Here is a 15,449-nt window from a genome sequence, read left to right as displayed (position 1 = left end):
GGAAAAGATCGACGTGAAACATCGATCATATGACCGGATAAAAACTGCTTTCACGAGCCTGTAGGAGCCGGTGGAAAAACACCACATGTTGTTAATGCATTACTATATGGACAACTGCGTACAGCACTCGCTCTACACCAGAATCCTTTCAGTCAATGTGTTAACTCTGAGTTAACACATTGTGTGTTGACCAAATTTGTGCACCATAAAAAAGTTTGAGAACCAGTTTGAGAACCACTGCCCCAGAATAAATCCAGTTTTTGTGTGGCGCTGATGTTACATATAATAGAATGGTACATTTGGTACATAACTTTGTAATGCTACTGACATTTGTGCGCAAGACTCTTGAAAACAAAGAAGACATTGCATTGTGGGTTTGAGCTGACAGGCCCTTTTTTATGTCAATCAATCAAGTAAAGTCGCCTTAATTCATATGGCAGATGCCTTTTTATATTTAAATGTTATATTTGTAGGGGCATCATGTGGTCTACCTGCACTTTGATGAATTGATGAATTGAACATGGTGGACCCTGTTGTAAACAAGTGTAATGCTTAATTGGGTCGTCCACTCACAGTTAACAGCCTTTGTATTGAGTTTGTGCTTGAAATGTACTGTAATTCTGCAAACTGTTAATACAATTTTCAATCAATCAATCAATCAAAGCACAACCTTTGCGATCTACAGTACTGGTAGATCACGATCTGCCTTTTGGGCACCCCTGGGTTAGCCTATACCAGGGGTTCTCAACCCGTGGGTCGCGACCCCTCGGGGGGGTCGCCAAATTATTTTGGGGGGTCCCCAAATTATTTAAAAAAAAAAGGGTTGGAACTGAATGGCTGGAAAATGGAAATGAAGAGTTTTCATAGTACACATGCATACACCTTCCATAATGATTATATCTGGTTTCAGTATTTATTTATGGTGTATTGTCTCTATTATTAAGGTTATTGTAGCAGTCAATTTATATTGGGGGGAGGGGGCGGGGCGGGGGTCCCGAGACATTGCCAAAGCATTTCCGGGGGTCCCCGGCCAAAAACGTTGAGAACCCCTGGCCTATACAATACATACTTCATTGACCAGGGCTGCCAGCAGTCTGTGTTCAGCATCCATATTTTGGGGGGAACATTAGCCACAAATAGCTCACAATGAGATGTGGTGTACATGGAGAAAAATAGGTCCAAATAACACAGGTGATTTACTACTAGGGTTTAAGAAGTGCATGGTGAATTGAATTCCCCTGTGTATCCAACCTCACATTGAAGTTGTTGACAGTGAGTTGACTCTAAGAGGAATGAATCACAGTGTGAAACCATGGAATGCTTGACAAGTCAAAAGAAAGGTTCTGTAGGATTTATCAAAATGTGGTTATAAGAGATCTAATCTAGGATACACATGGAGAATCGGTGATGTAGTAATGGAACGATTTATTCAAACAGTGCACTAGAATAATGTTTTCTTAATAGGCTTATACCAGTGAGTGAGTCAATTACTGAACACTCCGGGAATCCATATTGAGGCTCGGGCATATTATCTTTTTTGATTCAGCTCATACTGTAGCTGTTGGAGAAATACAGAGGTTGTATTGGATTCACTACAGCGGTCGCTGATGTGTAAATGCAACGTTCAAGATTCTTTACTGTTGTCACATACACGTATAGAGGAGTCAAGAGGACAATTATCGGGGCTCAACATTGCAGTAACATGAGAAAATAGCAGCAATAAAGTAACAAATTAGAAAGAGAAGCTAAAACAAAAGTACTAGTAAAAATATATACAAGAGCAATTGCAAAAATATAGGTGTCTTTGTTGTGTGTGTGCCTTCCCCTTTTTTTTGGGGGGGGGGGGGGGGGGGGGGGGGGGGGGTACATTAGGCCACCTGCCCTCACAAAATGTCTGTGCATGGCAGCCCTTGGTGGTTGAGGGCAGTGTGGTCCCCATACAGTGATGCATCCAGTCAGGGTGCTCTCGGTGGTGCTTTTGTGTAGAAGCCCCTTAGGAACTTGGGGCCCACAAAATTGAAGAGTTTTACTTGACTGTCTCGTTGCATTATAAGATTTGAAAATAAATGTTCCAAAATGTGATGCTGAGTATAGTAGTCTGGTACCAGTGCTATAGGCCTTTTTTTTCAGTTGGATATTTTTGCCTGTCTCTCAACTTGAATTAAGGAAGAACCACATGAATGTCCCAAATGAAGGGGAACTGAATCAATGCCCCCTCAGCAAAGCCATCTCTCCTAAAGGCCTATACGGCTGTTTGCAAAGGTCGGAAATGGTTCACAATCACTCATAAAACCTGAATGCCTCCCTCTTCTTCCAAGTCAATGTAACTCGCTCACCAGGGTTCACTTTAGAAGAGACAAGGGCAAGGTTTGTAATGCATTCTCTGCCATTGAAGTAGATTTACGTCTAAGTCTAATCCAACGGTAAATGCACCGATGATGTTTATTATAGATTGGTTTATGATAGATCGCGCTCTTCACCACCGCATGAATAGCTCTCGTTTACTGGCCGATCGATAACACCGGAAAAAAAACGGAAGTGAAAAAGTCTGCCTCCATCCTTTTTTTTTAATTCACTTATCTCGGATTCTTTTCCCAGATTGCGTTTTGGTCAAAACAAGCTTTATGCACGGCCCATAACTAAAGCGTTGATGATCACGGCTACAAAATGTATGTTTCAGGATAATTCAAATAAGATTGTGCGGCATGATGTCGCGCGGCCACGGTGTTAATGCAATAGGTCCTATTGAATAGGATCTATACAAAAGGGCAAGAGACTGTATGAAAGTGATAGAGAGCAATACTAGGAAAGGAGAGGGGGGGAAGAAAGATAGGAAAGGAGAAGGATAGGAAAGGAGAGGGGGCGAAGGATAGGAAAGGAGAGGGGGAAGGATAGGAAAGGAGAGGGGGAGAAGGATAGGAACGGAGAGTGGGGAGAAGGATAGTAGGAGATGGGGGCAAAGGAAAGGCGAGGGGGATAATGTTAGGAAAGGAAATGGGGGCGATGTATAGGAGAGGCGGAAGGATAGGAAAGGAGAGGGGGAGAAGGATAGGAAAGGAGAGGGGGTGAAGGATAGGAAAGGAGAGGGGGTGAAGGATAGGAAAGGAGAGGGGGTGAAGGATAGGAAAGGAGAGGGGGAGAAGGATAGGAAAGGAGAGGGGGAGAAGGATAGGAAAGGAGAGGGGGAGAAGGATAGGAAAGGAGAGGGGGTGAAGGATAGGAAAGGAGAGGGGGGAGAAGGATAGGAAAGGAGAGGGGGAGAAGGATAGGAAAGGAGAGGGGGAGAAGGATAGGAAAGGAGAGGGGGGTGAAGGATAGGAAAGGAGAGGGGGAGAAGGATAGGAAAGGAGAGGGGGAGAAGGATAGGAAAGGAGAGGGGGAGAAGGATAGGAAAGGAGAGGGGGAGAAGGATAGGAAAGGAGAGGGGAGAAGGATAGGAAAGGAGAGGGGAGAAGGATAGGAAAGGAGAGGGGGAGAAGGATAGGAAAGGAGAGGGGGGAGAAGGATAGGAAAGGAGAGGGGAGAAGGATAGGAAAGGAGAGGGGAGAAGGATAGGAAAGGAGAGGGGAGAAGGATAGGAAAGGAGAGGGGGGAGAAGGATAGGAAAGGAGAGGGGAGAAGGATAGGAAAGGAGAGGGGAGAAGGATAGGAAAGGAGAGGGGGAGAAGGATAGGAAAGGAGAGGGGAGAAGGAAAGGAGAGGGGGGATAAGGATAGGAAAGGAGAGGGGGAGAAGGATAGGAAAGGAGAGGGGGAGAAGGATAGGAAAGGAGAGGGGGAGAAGGATAGGAAAGGAGAGGGGGAGAAGGATAGGAAAGGAGAGGGGGAAGGATAGGAAAGGAGAGGGGGAGAAGGATAGGAAAGGAGAGGGGAGAAGGATAGGAAAGGAGAGGGGAGAAGGATAGGAAAGGAGAGGGGGAGAAGGATATGAAAGGAGAGGGGAGAAGGAAAGGAGAGGGGGGATAAGGATAGGAAAGGAGAGGGGGAGAAGGATAGGAAAGGAGAGGGGAGAAGGAAAGGAGAGGGGGGATAAGGATAGGAAAGGAGAGGGGGAGAAGGATAGGAAAGGAGAGGGGGAGAAGGATAGGAAAGGAGAGGGGGAGAAGGATAGGAAAGGAGAGGGGGAAAAGAAGGGAGTGATATTGTAGAGGTAGAAAGAACAAAGGATTAAAGGCGTCTGTGCATGGGGGATGGGGGGGGGGGATGGCTATGAAATAACACAGCGTGTGCAGTGGTGGAAAGTAACTTAAGTACATTTATTTATTTATTTATAAGTACTGTACTTAAGCACAAACATTTAATGCCATTGACAATGAATGGAGAGTTTGGGCAGTATTATGCGTGTCTTAAGTACCAGGTCTTATTACTTAACTTAAGACCTGGAGGTGTGGTCAATGCTGTTTGGCCACTCAGAATAGCCACATGGCATTGATCACGCCTCCAGGTCTTAAGTTAAGTAATAAGACCTGGTACTTAAGACACGCATAATACTGCCCATCATGTCATATGTGTCTGAGAAAATTGGTATTTTTGTTAAATTCCCATTGACAATAAATGAAGAATTTACGTCATATGTGTCTGAGAAAATCGACATGTTACGTCATGATGATGTACGATGATAGAGCGCCTCTCACTTCACACGGTTCATTTTTTACATCTACTCAAACTCTACTACATCTCGTATCCAAATATTGTACTTTTACTCCATACACTACATTTATTGGAAAACTGTAGTTATATAGATTTGGATTATTATTGCAATATTATTCCTATATACATTTCGGCCATTTGAAAATAGCCGATCTACAAGCTCACAATGCGTCGCGATGCGACACATTGGGAGTTTGCAGATTGGGGATATTCAAAAGATTGGAATACATTTGAAAACCTTGAAATGGAACATTGTGCATAATGAGTAGAGTACTAGCACTTTACAGTACATTTTCATGCCAATACTTTTGTCATTTCACTCAAGCACATTCTGAATTCCGGACTTTTACTTGTAACAGAGAGAGTATTTTTCTACATTGCAGTATGGATACTGCAAAAAAGTACATGAGTACTTTTCGCAGCACTGACAGCGTGTGTGTGTGGCTGTCACGGATCTCAACGTGTAATTACCACGTTTGAAACCTGCGCGACAGAAAGACAGCCAGGGCACCAACCGAGAGAGGGACATGTTGCAGGAGACGCCGCGCTGAGGCAGAGGTGAAACAGATGTTTTAACCCATTTCGAGCGGGAACCCCTTTTGGTGGTTACATACATTATGTTATAATTTAGCTATTGAAAAATAGCAGATCTACAAGCTCATAGCGCGGCACCGAGTGCCGCGCTATGAACTTGTAGGTCTGCTATTTTTGAAAAATCGTTAAAATGTGCCTCAAATCTTTCAGAAAATTGTCATGATTTAGAAGATTTTTTTTTAAATTTCGACGTCGGGCCTAAATGGGTTAAAATGCTGCCGCAGAGAGGAGGAGGAGGAGGAGGAACGAGACACCAGCGAAGATGTCTTTTTTACACTGTACAGTGTATGATGTTGATGCTTTCCATTGAAGGGTTTTTCTTAGAAGTGATTTTCCACTTGCCAGGCTCTGCTTGTGTCTTTATCTCTTCCCTCTGATGCTTACTCACTGACACACACACACACACACACACACACACACACACACACACACACACACACACACACACACACACACACACACACACACACACACACACACACACACACGCATGGGTGATCAAACGCGCGCAGATCTCGGTGTGGCGGATACGGTTGCCGTGGCAACCACTTGCTTATACATTTACTTGTCTTCTATATATAAAGTCAGCTTGAGAGAGGAGGCGTGTTAATTTCTGGGCCCGGAAAGAAAAAAAAGAACGGGGTTCTTCAGATTCACAATACCCTCAGCCACGGAAGGAAGGGGGGAGGGGCGGATTGTCGTTGGCGAGGAAAACGGGTGAAGTTGAGAGAATGAGACGGAAAACAAACTGGGTGGAAAGGTGGATATGCAGGGTGAGGTGTTGATCACACGGTGTCCAGTATTGCAGAGGCTTTTCCTGATAAGTTGCACACCAAAAGTGATGTTTTTGACAGCAATTTTTGATGTAGTTTTGAATGAAATGTAATTTAGTTTTAGTCACATTTAGTCATCTGAAATGTTTCAGTGTTAGTCTAGTTTTAGTCGACTAAATATCATAAGATCTTAGTCGACTAAATCCCCATTTAACAATTTGGCTGCCTTTGACGTAATATTCCGTCAATTAAAATCCAACTGTTGTCTGCTTTTGACGGAATTCTCCGTAGTACTTTATCGATATGAAACTGTCTCGCTGAAAATCTACTTTTGACACTGACCCGGTTGCTATAGGTTAATTGCCTTAGTCCCCCCCAACACCAGGAGACGTGCGCGCGCATCCCATAGGGTCCCATTAAAAGTAGGATCTTCTTTGGCTGTTATCTCAGCACTGTCCGTGGTGGTCATCATCCATCCGATGTTCGGATCTGATTTGTGATTTTTTCATCCGATCGCGCACGACATATTACCGTTTCTTACAATGGAGGTCTGCGAGTGAGGAAACCGGATGTGAAAGCATGGTAATCTGCCCAATTCTGTTAACTTGGATTTGGTTGACAAAAATATATATTTTGGCAGGCCTTGATGGCGCCGTATTACCTGAAAACATAAAATGACTTGTCTTTTAGTTCTACTAGATCACTTCTCCACTAGTCCCTCCCTAACATTTTAGTCTAGTTTTTATTTGTTGACGAAATTGTCAACATATTTAGTCATAGTTTTACTCATCATAGCTCAGTTTTTATTATGTTTTTATTTAGTTTATGCCGGTGGAAAAAGGTGGTCGCCGAAACATTTTTCGTGTACAATGTATAGCCTACTGTATATGAATCGGGTTAAGACAAAAAAAAGGACAGAATGCTGGCGAATTCTTCCGATGCAAAGGCAGAGAGCTGTGTGGGAGAGAAGTAACATGAAGCCTATATAGAGTCCATGAGGGGGAGTTGTATGTGTGTGTGTGTGTGTGTGTGTGTGTGTGTGTGTGTGTGTGTGTGTGTGTGTGTGTGTGTGTGTGTGTGTGTGTGTGTGTGTGTGTGTGTGTGTGTGTGTGTGTGTGTGTGTGTGTGTGTGTGTGTGTGTGTGTGTGTGTGTGTGTGTGTGTGTACATGCGCGTGCGTGTGGCGCGTGCACAATTGAGTGAATGAATTTTCCAGCATCAATAACTCAATTACCTTCAGGTTGCTGGGTCCATTCTCTATCAATCCACAATTATGTCTAATCCATTTTGTTATAAATATCCAGCAGGCTTTGTCTTCAGGCATCTGGGTAGGGCCAACCATCTGATTGCTTGATATCATTGGTCACTGAACAATTACCATTTCCATTTGAAAACTGCGCTGGATGTACATTTCCCTTTTTCCTCTCAGCCGCTGATCTTTAACCCATTTAGGCCTGATGTCGAAATTTAAAAAATGTCTTCAAAATCCTGACAGTTTTCTGAAAAACCTTATGTTTCTGTATCTGTGGTGCTCAATATTTCATGTCAAGGACCCCAAAAATGATATGTAATTGGCCACCAACCCCCATCTGAAAATGTGTTGTTCCAGGAACCCCCCCCAGAAGCAAAGATTTGAGTTAAAAACTTTGGCTCTGAAAGAATATATATTCAAAGATTTGTGCAGCATTTTTCACGACTTTTCAAAAATGGCAGACCTACAAGCTAGTAGCGCGCCACTCGGTGGCGCGCTATGAGCTTGTAGATCTGCTATTTTTCAATAGCTAAAGTATAACATAATGCTTAGTTAAAACACCAAAAGGGGTTCCCGTCCAGAATAGATTAAGCTAATATTATTCCACATGCTTGCTGGCGTCAGTGCACACGAGGGGCATGGTGAAATAGAGAGTCATTGTTTTGGTTGATTGTATATGCATAGGATTCCTTCCAGCTGGTGCCCCTGGCTTCATCTTCCTTCCCTCACCCCGTTATAATAAATGGGTGAACCAGAAACGGATGCAGCGCAGGTTAGGTCCATTATGCACCAAACAATTCACACACTCCAATTTAGCCATTAATTCACACCGTGCCATGTGTTGGTGTTGGCATAATGGGACAGCGGTGTTGTTGGACCCGACCCACAACTCAACTCCGGCTCCAGAGACTAATGAGGTCTCTCAGATCTATTGTTGGGAGTTAAGCTTTGTGTGTGTGTGCGTGTGTGTGTGTGTGTGTGTGTGTGTGTGTGTGTGTGTGTGTGTGTGTGTGCGCGCGTGTGTGTGTGTGTGTGTGTGTGTGCTTGCACAAGTGAATTACTATACTTGTGAGTATTAGTAGAATTTAAGAGATAGATATTGTGGCCACTGTTTTCCTGGTCCTCACAAGACAAGAGAAGTTGCTGTTTTTATAAATGGTAAATGGTACATTATTATTATTTTTTTTATGTTTTTTTTTTGTGGCTTTCGCCTTTATTTTATATTTTTTATGGAGGGACAGACAGTAGGCTGACAGGAAATGGGGAGAGAGATGGGGGAGTGACATGCAGTAAAGGCCGTCGGGATCGGGAGTCGAACCCGCGGCACACTGCCAGACTGGATCACCAGCCAAGGTGCCTGGACCGCTGAGCCACGGCCCAGGCCGGTAAATGGTACATTTATGGGCTTTTATCCAAAGTGCTTTACATGTACATTCACCCATTCACACACACACATTCACACAACGATGGCAGAGGTGACTACTGTATGCAAGGCACCAACCTGCTCATTGGGAGCAATTAGGGGTTCAGCATCTTGCTCAAGGACACTTTGACACTAACTCTGGGAACCTTGCGGTTCCCATCCGGCTGCTCTACCCCTGAGTCACTCACTGCCGCCCCGGCATGGGAAAAAATAAAATAGGCTTACATTTAGGAACAGATTGAGGTTGGAGTTAGGATTAGGAATTTAGAGGTTAGATTTAGGGTTTGGGGTTAGACTAGAGTATCCCTCCCTATACTTAGTTGTGCGGAAATCTCACGAAACGGAAAATAGCTGAAATACGAGTTCAAAACGCGTGCTATTTTCAATGACGCCCTAAAATGTCGATTTGTGTGGGAGAGAAGTAACATGAAGCCTATATAGAGTCCATGAGGGGGAGTTGTATGAACAGAAGTGTGTGTGTGTGTGTGTGTGTGTGTGTGTGTGTGTGTGTGTGTGTGTGTGTGTGTGTGTGTGTGTGTGTGTGTGTGTGTGTGTGTGTGTGCGTGTGTGTGCGTGTGTGCATGTGTGCATGCGTGAACACACCTACTGTAAGTGTGAGCATGCTGGTGTTCAAAGATAATGGGCCCTGTCCTTGTGGTTTGGGAGATTACTGTAGTTGTTTTCTGCACAAACAAGGTACCAGGAGGCTTCCATCCCTAAACCATTTCTCATAAAATGTATGAGAAATGCTCTGGTTTTCTTCAAGTTGATACAGTTTGTTTGTTTTTTGGTTCCACTTCAAAAAGCCTATAACTTTTTTCTCTTTTTTTCCAATGTGCGAAATCGAGTGGTTTGCAGTTCTTGCTCTCTCAGTGAACCTCTCTAGGGGTAGAAATGCAGTCTGCTGTGCAGCAAAGTGGCCAATTCTGAGACCCGCGGATTAATATTAATAAGTGTGTTTTGTTTGTTTTGTAGAACTCTCCTCTCTGTGTTCTGTGTCGTTAATGCAGTCTGGCTTCCCCTGATGAAAGAAAGGCAAGAGCAAAGAATAGCGTGCGACTTCTTCATTAAAAAATAATACAAAAATAACAGACACTCTAGTGACAAAACCCTTTGTTTTATGTTGTTGATAGGGAAATATTGATCACAACAATTATTGACTTATTCCATCTTAACCCATTCTGGTCGGGAACCCCTTTTGGTGTTAGCATTATGTTATGCTTTAGCTATTGAAAAACAGCAGATCTACAAGCTCATAGCGCGCCACCGAGTGGCGTGCTATGAGCTTGTAGGTCTGCTATTTTTGAAAAATCGAAGAACCACTGACATAGAAACATAGCTTTTTCAGAATGATGTCATCATGCATTTGGACCTACAAACAGTCCCTCTGACAGCATCCGTCACACAGTCCTTTGTAGTAGTAATAATAGTGCAGCACAAATTGCTTTACAGGGCAAAAAAGAGAGAAAAACACAAGTAAAGTGTTTGATTCTGTTGGTGCCATGCTGTGTTCTGTTGTTGATTAAAATCTGCCATAGCTCCTGCTCTGTCTCTGCTGCTTTTAACCTCTTAAACCCCAGGGGGGTCCATGAGTTGGAACCTAAGACCTTGACCAGCCCCATTTACCCGCTGAGAGCTGTTCATGAGGTGGACAGCCTCTGCCACCGCCGGCGGGGGATTGGGGCTCAAGAGGTACAAGCTGTGGTGCTGACTTGGTGTGTTTGAAAGTGGTTAAATGTGGGTTTTATAAATATTGAACCAATGACTTACTTACTGTAGTAAGTATTAACAAGAGCTTGTGCGACTAAATTATAACACATTATACAATGAATCCATTGGAACACAGGTTTTTTTTTTACAGTAACCGTTTTTGGACAAGGGTTCCACCCGATAGCGAAGGCTTGTTGTCTGTCTTCCCTACTTTAACGGTTACAGGTTATATGTACTTGGGTGCTAGTGGTGGGGTTGGATGCACCCTGGGCAAGACCTATACGCTGTAGAGGCTATCATTTGGGTGCTAGTGGTGGGGTTGGATGCACCCTGGGCAAGACCTATACGCTGTAGAGGCTATCATTTGGGTGCTAGTGGTGGGGTTGGATGCACCCTGGGCAAGACCTATACGCTGTAGAGGCTATCATTTGGGTGCTAGTGGTGGGGTTGGATGCACCCTGGGCAAGACCTATACGCTGTAGAGGCTATCATTTGGGTGCTAGTGGTGGGGTTGGATGCACCCTGGGCAAGACCTATACGCTGTAGAGGCTATCATTTGGGTGCTAGTGGTGGGGTTGGATGCACCCTGGGCAAGACCTATACGCTGTAGAGGCTATCATTTGTTTTGCGGCGGAAGTTGCGGGATTTTAGCGGAAGTATCGCCCAAGGAAATTACGTTGATGCTTTACAAATCAGTTTACATTCTCCACGAATGAAACAAGTGTTGTGATTGGTCGGGAAAATATCGTATCCGGGGGAAATACATCTGACGGATGTTCCGGAGGATACATCCGCCCATAGCTTCTCTGCCTTACGTTGTGACCAGGCTTTTCTTTTCGCAGATAAGTAAGCCTGGGACCGAGGCTAGGTTGGATCGTCAGAGGTAATAAACCATGTGAAAAGACATTTATTGTGTGCTAGGGCATTCACTTCATCATTCGTCATTTTTACTAGTTGACTAGTTTACTAGTCGACTAGTTGCCTAGTTTACTAGTCGACTAGTCGACTAGTTGTTTAACCACCTATTATGTTAAAAAAAAAGCTTTTTTTTTTCTTTCTTTTTTTAATAAATATTTGTACATTTAAAAACTGTGTACATTGGTGACTATAACTATAATCTACCTGATATTGAGGCCTACAAAATCGGGAAATAAAATAAATAAAAAAACTATTTTTTTTCTTTTTCTTATCAACCAGTCAACTAGTACCAGCAAGGTCGACTAGTGGATTTACTAGTCGACTAGTAAACTAGTCGACTAGTTGCTTAATGCCCTATTGTGTGCTGGCATCTCCTTTGTTTCGTATTTTTGAGCCTTGCACCGACAAGAATATACTCTTCTAATTTGGAGTGCTGCGGGTTGTCTGCTTCTGCAGTCTTTTCTCTTGGAAGCTATAGGTTTACAACGGTTTATTGGTAATGGAGCAGACACTGCTATCTATGTGATGTCAGCACAGTCTCATCTTCATTCTGTACTCATGCTGCTTCCATCTGCATTGTGTTTGAAAATACAGCTATTTCTATGTTGGCATGTAGTGTTTCTATTGTAATTTATTCCCCTTAAAATGTGTTTTGGTGGAGCAGACAGGATTTAGCTCTTTTTCGAGATAAGTGGCAGCAGAACCTATAGTGAATGCGTGACTGTAATTTTCAATAACCATAATAGTAAAAATATATGACATGAAAATCCCTAAATGAGTGCAGTACTGTATTTACCCTACTATAAAGAGATGACTGTCGTTTTTAAATAATCTCCCCAAAATGTTTTGTAGATAATGTCAAATTGCAGAAAATGGCATCATCATTTCCTTTTATTCTTTTCCCAGGAAAGACCCCAATGCCCTCGGCCGGCTCTAATTGTATATCCCCGCTTCTTACTGTTACTGTGTTTGCTTGTCCCTTGCTGTTTCTCTATCCTTGGCCTCAGATCTTCTAAAATCTACAACTAAATGTGACTGGGAGATGGATTATGAATTATGCAGCCACATTAACATACTGTATCCGTATTCTTTTCATCTTTGACCATTCAGTCTTCATTCATGATTGAGCAAGGACAACTCTCCCACAGCTAGAACCAAGCAAGAAATCCCAGACTAATGTGTGATGTCATGGAAAGACAAAGCCTGGGGCTGTTCATTTCATTTATTTTGCATGCACACAGTCGCACGCCCGCACGCACACACGCACGCACGCACGCACGCACGCACTCACACAAACACAAAACAAACTGGCTAGTGCAAGTACTCTGGTTAAGGCATTACATCGGGTAACAATTAGACATTTGTTGTGTGGAGGTATTTTTGGTCCGGGTGAAATAATTAACATCTCTCTATTTTTATTCTACTGACAGGACAGGAAAGTTCTGGTCCATAGTTAGAAGGACTTCTCCTTATATTAACACTACAGGACTTTCAAACCTCTGCGCAAGCATTACAGGCTTCGTCTTCAGTAAAAAATAAAAAGTACACTTTCACTACTCACCAATAAAAGCACGGTTTTGTGGAGTTGAAAGCCTACCTTAATTACCTAGTGGGAGCACTCTATTTAACTTTTTGTCCAAAATGTAAAATAATCCAGTCCACCGGGCGGAGACACCACTTTTTCATTTTTATAATCTTCGGCAGCGCCATCACAGCGCCAACTCACTACTCCCCCACAGGTCATAGGACCGCATCACACACTACACTGCGTGCTCATTGGGTGTTATTCGGCTTTGCAACGTGGGAGGCGCTGTTGCGTTAAAACATTGCTCAACCAGGAAGAGTGTCTGTGCCCGGTGGATTATTTTACATTTTGCCCAAAAAGTGTATTTTAGACTTGAGGTGGGGGCTCAGCGTGTTCCCACTAGTGAAAGTAGGCTTTCAACTCCACAAAACCGTCTTTGTATTGGTGAGTAGCGAAAGTGTACTTTTTGTTTTTTACTGAAGACGACATGCTTTTCAGCCTGTGATGCGTGCGCCGTGCGCAGAGGTTTGAAAGTCCCATAGTGTTAAGGAGAAGTCCTTCTAACGCTATGGACCAGAGCTAGTCATCAGTATGGATCTACCTGGACAAAACCGTTCTATGGGCGCAGTGTTGTTTTTGGCAGCAAACTTTGATTTTAGTTTTAGTCATAGTCTCTTGAATAGTTTTCATTTAGTTTTAGTCACATTTTAGTCACCTGGAATGTTTTAGTGTCTAGTTTTAGTCGACTAAATGTCATGTGATTTTAGTCGACTAAATCTACAGTTGATTTAGTCGACTAAAATGTATTTTGGCTGGCCTTGATGGCGTCGTAATGGCTGATTTTACACGTGCTGAAAATATCGTGCCGATCTACAAGCGACACATTGTGAGCTTGTAGAAAAAATGACTTATACTGGATCTCTTGACCACTAGTCCCTTCCTAACATTTTAGTCTAGTTTTTATCTGTTGACGAAATTGTCAATACATTTAGTCTTAGTTTTAATCAACATACAGTAGCTTAGTTTTCATTTAGTTTCCATTTAGTTTTCCTCAGTGAAAAAAGGTAGTCGACGAAAAAATTTCGTCTTAGTTTTAGTCGACGAAATCAACACTGTTTTGGGCGAAACCATTATCTTCAGGATACTACATGAAGATGTACTGTAACATAATTGAGTCATGTGATAACCATGTATAATTCAGATAATTCATCTATTTTAACTCATCTCATGAAAAGCTTCTGCTTGAGGAGTGAAAAGAAAGCGAGTCTTCAAGTGCACTCTTGTAGTGGACACATCATGGTGTGTATCCCAGTAGGAGGTCTGAGTGTTGGATCAGCTTGAAACCAGAGCTTATTAGAGGAGAGAGGCGAGTGCCAATGAAGTTGTCACTCGCACAAAGAATAGACGCACGCACGCACGCACGCGCGCACGCACGCACGCACGCACGCACGCACGCACGCACGCACGCACGCACGCACGCACGCACGCACGCACGCACGCACGCACGCACGCACACACACACACACACACACACACACACACACACACACACACACACACACACACACACACACACACACACACAGAGTAGTATTTGAAGTTGCTTTGGGATTGTTGATACAAGAAAATTGTTGATACAAGAAAAGTGTTGATACAAGAAAATTCCGTTGGAACTTTATTCCGACAGAATGTTTCTTTCCCTCTTATATCTGCTCTCTCTTCTTATCTAAGTTCAAACAAATTAGAGGCTCTGTGGTGAATATTAATGACCGGCATCTTCTGCTCCAACACAATCAGCGTAAACTCACCCTCAATGCCTTTGTGGGGGATTAAATATCCAGGTTTAGTCCACTCCCTCTATATTATAATACCCTTTCCTCTGTCTTATGTAAAACCATGAAAACCAAAAAATGTTTTTTCCCGTCTAATAATTATCGCTTATCTTCGGTGTCTCCTTTATCTCTCTCTCTATCTTTCTGTATTCGCTGAGCATGAAGAAATGCTGCATTGACCAAATTAACACATTTCCGCAGCCATTTTGCTCTTGAATATGGTCACCGAGTTAAATTCACAAACTGAGCTGGCGTCAGCAACCCTTCTAAAACGAAATACTTTTTATGTATGTGATGTATTACCATGTTTTTTGTTCTTGCTTACGTCGCTCTGAATTAAGAGCGCGTGCTAAATACCTAAATTGTAAATTGTAAAACAGTTCAGCGTTTAGTGTTAGTCTAGTTTTAGTCGACTAAATATCATGAGATTTTAGTCGACTAAATCTACAGTTGATTTAGTCGAAAATGTATTTTGGTGGGCTTTAATGCTGTCGTAATGACTGTTTTTTTGACTTGCTGAAAATAGCTGAACTGTATTCAGACCCGATGACCTTGAACTATTCAACGGATTCTGCCACTGCCTATACTATACTATACTATACTATACTATACTATACTATACTATACTATACTATACTATACTATACACTACTATACTATACACTACTATACTATACTATACTATACTATACTATACTATACTATACTATACTATACTAGTATATCCAGTAATTTGGTGTTTACGCCGGCTCAATTCTCCTCACGTTGGACAAC

General features: G+C 42.9%; 1 protein-coding gene across 1 annotated transcript in view; it reads left to right on the top strand.

Annotated features, from left to right (window-relative positions):
• Positions 1 to 15,449, top strand: part of grin2bb (glutamate receptor, ionotropic, N-methyl D-aspartate 2B-b) — a gene marked incomplete at its 3' end in the record, with an annotated part of 184,499 nt that overhangs the window by 35,817 nt on the left and 133,233 nt on the right. The gene's annotated exons all lie outside the window — the stretch shown is intronic.

Source organism: Electrona antarctica (assembly GCF_951216825.1).
Source record: "Electrona antarctica genome assembly, chromosome: 4".
In the NCBI taxonomy this organism is placed as follows: Eukaryota; Metazoa; Chordata; class Actinopteri; order Myctophiformes; family Myctophidae; genus Electrona; species Electrona antarctica.
Note: the sequence above shows the minus strand (reverse complement) of the source record. Positions and strands in the feature narration are given on the sequence as shown.